Source organism: Vicia villosa, unplaced genomic scaffold (genome assembly GCF_029867415.1).
Source record: "Vicia villosa cultivar HV-30 ecotype Madison, WI unplaced genomic scaffold, Vvil1.0 ctg.002321F_1_1, whole genome shotgun sequence".
Taxonomy (NCBI): Eukaryota; Viridiplantae; Streptophyta; class Magnoliopsida; order Fabales; family Fabaceae; genus Vicia; species Vicia villosa.
This window is the reverse complement of record NW_026705894.1, coordinates 63,474-69,938: the sequence shown is the minus strand read 5'-3', so window position 1 is coordinate 69,938 and position 6,465 is coordinate 63,474.

Below are 6,465 nucleotides of genomic sequence, written 5' to 3'. Positions count from 1 at the left end.
CCCAGTGAAGAAGGTCTTTTATCCCCAGTGACGAAGATTTTCCATCTCCAGTGAGGAGGTTCTTCCATCTCAACAAGAAAAGATGTTTATCTTCCCCAGAGAAGTTTAAAACATGCAACACCATTTATCACCTGTGTTATCTACAACGTGTTGAAAAACATTTGCCAAGTATCTGGTTGTATTGCGACGTCGGTCCCTCTCCAGAATATACTCCTCTGTCTGTCAGTATTGTTAGCGTGCATGCGACATTCATGACATTCATCATTCATACATATTTGCATCATTTATGCATTCTTGCATTTTTCAATAATTACTTGTTTAGGATATATTTATCCTCAAAAAGAAAAAAGAAAAAAAAGAAAGAAAAAAAGAAAAGAAAAAGAAGCAAGTATGGGCATGTCATCTCTCCAGTAGGTTGTCACCCATAAGCAGAAAGAACATCTTCTTTCTCCAGTTCCCCACTGAGATCATTCCTCGTGGAAGAAGGTTGCTTTAGTTTCTCCTCTCAAAACAAAGGAGGAAATCCCCATTTGAGTTCATTCCTCATGGGAACAAAGTCTTGTTTGACTGTTTCTTTCCAATTTATTCATGGTTAGAACTTTGTCTTTACCAAAAAATTCAAATTCCGATTCCACCAAAAAGAGTCGAGAAAAACAGACCATAAACAATAGCCTCATCATCTGAGCAGTTTATTTTTCTTTCAAAAATTTTCCTCTCAAGGAAATCAATCATGAAGACCATTTGACAATCAGGGCCTTATTACTGTTCACAAGGCTGAATAACCAGTAATTTCCCTAGCAAAGTCTCCGAGATCATTTTTATCACTCGGCTGATAATTGATCATGTCTTCAAAACCACTATCACGAGGCTGATAGTCGGTACCTTTTTTTTTCTGGTTATATTATTTAACATGTCTATCACAAGGCTGATAGTCGGTAATATTAACCGAACCTTTGAAACTCTTTTTACCTTGTCAAGTCTGTCACCATGCTGATAGTCGGTAATACAGTTTCATACCTTTCACCTTCGCATTATTAAACAAGTCTATCCCCATGCTGATAGTCGATAATGTCGATAGGTAAGCTTTTCTTACAAAGCTATCATTCTCCGATGAAGCATACACTTGCTTTCCCGAAAAAAAGGATTCTCTTCCTAAAACGGATTGAGATATCCTTCCCAATCTCTTGTCCCCAGTGGAGTCAGTTCTTGATATCCCCTCGGTAAAGATATTTTGGCATCGTTCGCAATTTTGGTATCTTAGGTCCAAAATTTGCGTCTTCTGATATTTAAGTCTCTTCTACCCTATCAAAACGAAGATTTTCAATCTTCATGTCTCAGGTTGAAGAAACTTAAATAGGGGCATCTGTCATACCCCAATTTTTGACCTAAGATACCACCTCATATCATTGCATATGCATCATTTGCTACTGGTGACTCAGCAGGGTTTAATCAAGAAATCATCAGTACAAGTAACAATCAATTAGGGTTTTGTTCTCCCTTCATTTCAAATGAATCATCTTCATCAACAATCAACATTTGGTCCTCAGAGATCCATCTCAACAAGCTCAAAGGCTCTGAATCGACTGAATTAGGGTTTTGACTGAAGATAGCACACTCCTGACTTTAGTTCAGGATTTGACATAATGACTTGGGACATGATATCAAGACCTCAAGTGCATCATTTTGACCTAATCCATTGGCTCATAACATCTTCTACACAAAGATTGATCAGACAAATCCTCAGATCAGGGTTTTGAACTATCAGGGACTAAAATCAGGGATCACATTTGGGAAACCCTAAAAATCCCCAGGAAGTCAATCAAAGGTTTCAATCATCTTCAAATAATACCTATGACAACATCCAATGGAAATTACATCTCAATTCAAGATCCACAGTCATCAATTTCATCAGATCGACAATTAGGGTTTTTGACCTAATTCACTGAATAACTGACTTTTTAATCAGGACATGGTGCCACAACTCAAACCATGACTCAAGGTCTTCCAATAACTCAATATGATTCATTCATTCACTCATTCTTTGCAAGATACATTCATGTTCGTGGGTGATTTCATTTTAAAGGCGCCATTGCCAATTGGTGCGATTTAAGAGACTTGCTTGGAATCTATTTCTTGGTTTTTTAGGCTCATGGAATGCTCATGGTGAAGATTTGATTCATATGAATTATTTGATCATTCATGGGAATTTCATCAAAGTTGCAAAGAAAATATCATGTTTAATTCATTGTTGGAAAATTACTTCAAAAATGATTCAAGATTATGGGTTCAAGGATTTTAATTCAAGATCATTTCTAATTCATGGTGCAAGAATACATTTCAAGACTTGAAATTCAAAACTTCACTACTTCAAGGATATTCCACCATTTCCTTTTGAAAAAGGATCATTCAAAAGAATTCAAGAATTGATTCTAGACATAGAAATTGCATTCAAATTCATTCAAGAAATATTCATGTTTCATACATTTCCATTCAAGGATTCTAAGAGAAATTCAAACATTACAAGTGAAGTTCTTTTACATGAACAAAGTTCTAAATTTCCAAATGAATTACAAATGAACTTTATCTAAAGTTCAAGAATTGCATCATTTCAAAATTCCATTCAAAATTCATACAATCTAAAGTGGAATAAATTTGGATTACAAAGAATAAAAGAAAATGCAATTCTTTCTTGAATTCTTCAAATCTCCATCCTTCAAGTTCAAGCTTCTTCATGCTTTCTTCAAAGTCCTCATGCAACATGAAAAAGAAACATAAGAGGGGTGAATTTAGCAAAAGAATAATTCAAGACAAAAAGGGGTGAGATTAGCAAAAATCCAACAAAGGAAATAATTCAAAAAAAAAAGAGAAAGAAAAGAAATAATTCAAAAAGGAATCAAAGATATTTCATGACCACTTGCAAGAGAAAAATCTCATAAAGAATATTCTTATTCTTTCTCTTATCTTGCAATGATTGAATCAAGTTTATTATCATCCAAACATGCCCTTAACTTTTCCTATAAATAGAAGGCCTCACTTCATTGCAAAAGACACCAAAGCAACTTAAGTTCTTGCTTTCTCTCTTTTCATAATTTTCATAAAGTTCCATAGTTACAAAGGAGGGGAGAAGGCAGCCAATGTTTTGTAACTTCTAAGTTACAAAATACAAAAGAAAGAGGAAGAGGGAAGGCCTTCATACCTTGCTTGCTAGCAGCCTTCAACGATGGCTCCCATCTTCGAGCCTCCATAGATGAATCTTCAACATCTTTGCCGCAGGTAAGCCTCTTTTCTTTCACTCTCCATAATTCCATTAACCGTTGATTGTACCTGCAGCAGTTCAAAATTCAGCACCACACCTATAATTCACAAGCAACGGTTCAGACATTCAAAGCAAAAATTCAGCAAAGCAACAATAATAACTTGCAGCCAACCGCAAGAACTCGATACATACATCGATCAATTCCAAAATTCAGCAGCCTTGTCAACATCTATTGCAACAAGTTCATAAGTAGAAAACAGAATTGGTACATACCTCAACAATAACCGGTGAAGATCTCCTCGCCGTAGGTAAGTCCATCTCACACCTTACTCCTAACATTGCTGTCAATTATTACTGTAAGTGTTTGGTTCCTATGAACAATTTGAAAATAAATAAATAAAAACAGAGTGCATAAACATATTTTTTCTATGTCATGAAAAAGGAAATCGGAATTGAAAAGAAACTGTGTTACCTTTCTTTTGTTCACTGAGAGCCACTGAGAGGATAACCGACAACGATTGAGCAAGAGGTCGAGAGTTTTTGTTGTTGCTTCACCAAGAGTGTGAGCTATTATGCAGAAACGAAGGTGAGAGTTTATGTTGTTGTCATTCACCGCAAGCAAATTCAAAACAGAGAAAAACAAAGTCAAGGAACAAAACCTGTTTTAAGAAACCGAGAGTCTCTGAGGACTCTCCCATGGCCGCTGTTGTTCATGCTCTGTGAGGCAAGCCGCCGTTGTTGTTCACCGTGAGTGAAAGCGAGAGAAAGAACCTGGAACCACCGAGAGATTAAGAGTCGCTGTTGTTGTTGCTCATAAGCGAATGAAATCATTAGAAACCGAGAGAGTGAGGCAAGTTGCTATGGCTTTTGTTCCTCTATGATTTTTTTTTCCAGAAAAATATCGTGAGATGAGAAAGAAGAGGCGCTGCCTCTTGTTGGTTTTCTTTAGGGTTTTTTAACCCAACCTTGCATTAAGAGAGCTTGGCGGATCCGGGTTCCTCATGAACCGACCCGGTCCGGTCCACTTTCTTTTTTATATTATTTCAGCTTTTGTCATTTGGGCCATGCACCCACCTTATCCGAATTTCACCCTCAGGCCCAACTATTAAAATCTTTTAATTATTTCTATTAGTTTTCTATAGAAATTATCTTTTATAAAATAGGTTTTTTTTTAATTTTAATATAGGATTTTAATTGTCTTTTATAATCCTTATTAAAAATGACAAAAATATGTTTTTTTTTGAAGATTAAAAGTTTCTTTTGATATTTTCATATGTTTATAAGTGTGTTTTTTTTAATTCTTATTAAAAACTCCAAAAAATATATTTGATACATACTTATATTTATGTTTCTAATTATTTTCTTACTCCATGAAAAATCACAAAAAAAAGATATATTTTCTTAGATTAATTTCTTTTGAATTTAATATTTTCATATAATTTTGTGTAGATAATCATTTAAATTTCTATTTGATTACTGTTGCATATATTACTTAAATTTTCTAACTTCATCCGAGACTTCGAGATTATTTCTCTGTTGTTCTCTGTTTTGTCTGTTTTGTTTGGTCTACCATTTGCTGTAGAATTCCTTAAACAATTACTGGATGATCAAAGAATGCTGTAAGCTGTGAACTTATCTGACATTCTTTTCTGCTGGTGAGGATGCTTAACATCTGTTTAAATCCTAATTTATTCCAAGCATACCACTTGAGGATCACGGTAACACCTCAAACTCAGAAATCCAATTTTCTCATTCTTCGAGGTAAGCCTAAAACTCAATCAACTGTTTTCACAACAGTAATCAATTCACTTTCAAATCATCCATTGTTTTTCAAAACAGTGGGGCCTCTCGAATATTAGAGAGTGTAAGTCCCATTTCTTTTCTTTTTGTACAGTTTTCAAAACAATAAAATTTCTTCAAAACAAAACTTTTTTCAAATAATTTTCAAATCATTTTCAAAACCATCCACCCTGTTTTATGAAAATAAAACAGGGGCCTCTCGAATATTAGAGAGTATAAGACCCGCTCCTTTTTCCTTTTATACAGTTTTTCTTTGTACAGAAAACTCTTTCAAAACAATACTTTTCAAACTGTTTTCAAAACAACAAACGACGCGTCTGTAAATAAAACGATCAACCATGTTTTGTAAATATACCATGGGCCTCCACGTAGGTATAAGTCCCGAGCCCTTTCGTACATACCCACTCAAGTACATGAAATTAGGTATTTCATTGTACGCCTTTTGTACATATCTCGATCAGTTTGATTTTTAACTTTAATAACAAACCAAAAACGAAGGTTTCTTTAAATCTTCCCAAAAATATACCATGGGCCTCCATGTAGGTATAAGTCCCGAGCCCCTTTGTAAATACCTGTTTACATAGCTGTTGAATAAATTTAAATGGACCTCTCCCCGAGTGTGAGTCCTGAGCCCTGTGTATACAAATGGATCATGCTTACAGGTATATTTCCTTCATAAACTCCATTATACACGCACACTTTGTCATATATGTATAACTGTTCATATTTGTTCATGTACTTGTTCATGTTTGTTCGTACTTGTTCATACTTGTGATTGTGTTATATGCTTATTCAACTTAGTACAACACTAGGTTCCCCATAGCCTCCTATTGGGCTTCGTGCAAAGAATCTCCCTAGTTTAGGTTAGGACATAGAGTATGGTTTCCCGGTGAAATCGCTCTAAGAGCTCAGACCAACTATACCATGCCTCCCCTTGGGCTTTGTACAAACGAGTGACCCTCCCATAGCCTCCTCTTGGGCTTACAATGCAAGGACCCTGGATTGTCCCTCCCATAGCCTCCTCTTGGGCTTACAATGCAAGGACCCTCGGATAGCCTCCTCTTGGGCTTCGTACAAGGACCCACGGGCTTCTTATAAGCATCCCCAATATCCAAAACAAATACCCTAGGAGATTAGACATTTTTCATCTCTATGCTAGGAGTATCTCTTCTATATCATCACAAACAAACAATCAATCAATCAATCAAACTTCTTTTTGCCACAAGGCTGGCTAATCAATCAAACTGTTTTACCACCATACTGGATGATTAATCAAAGTTTTTGTCACAAGGCTGACTTCATTGAAACTTTTGCCACAAGGCTGGCTGATTAATCAAAGTTTTTGTCACAAGGCTGACTTCATTGAAACTTTTGCCACAAGGCTGGTTAAACAAAAACATCTTTATCAT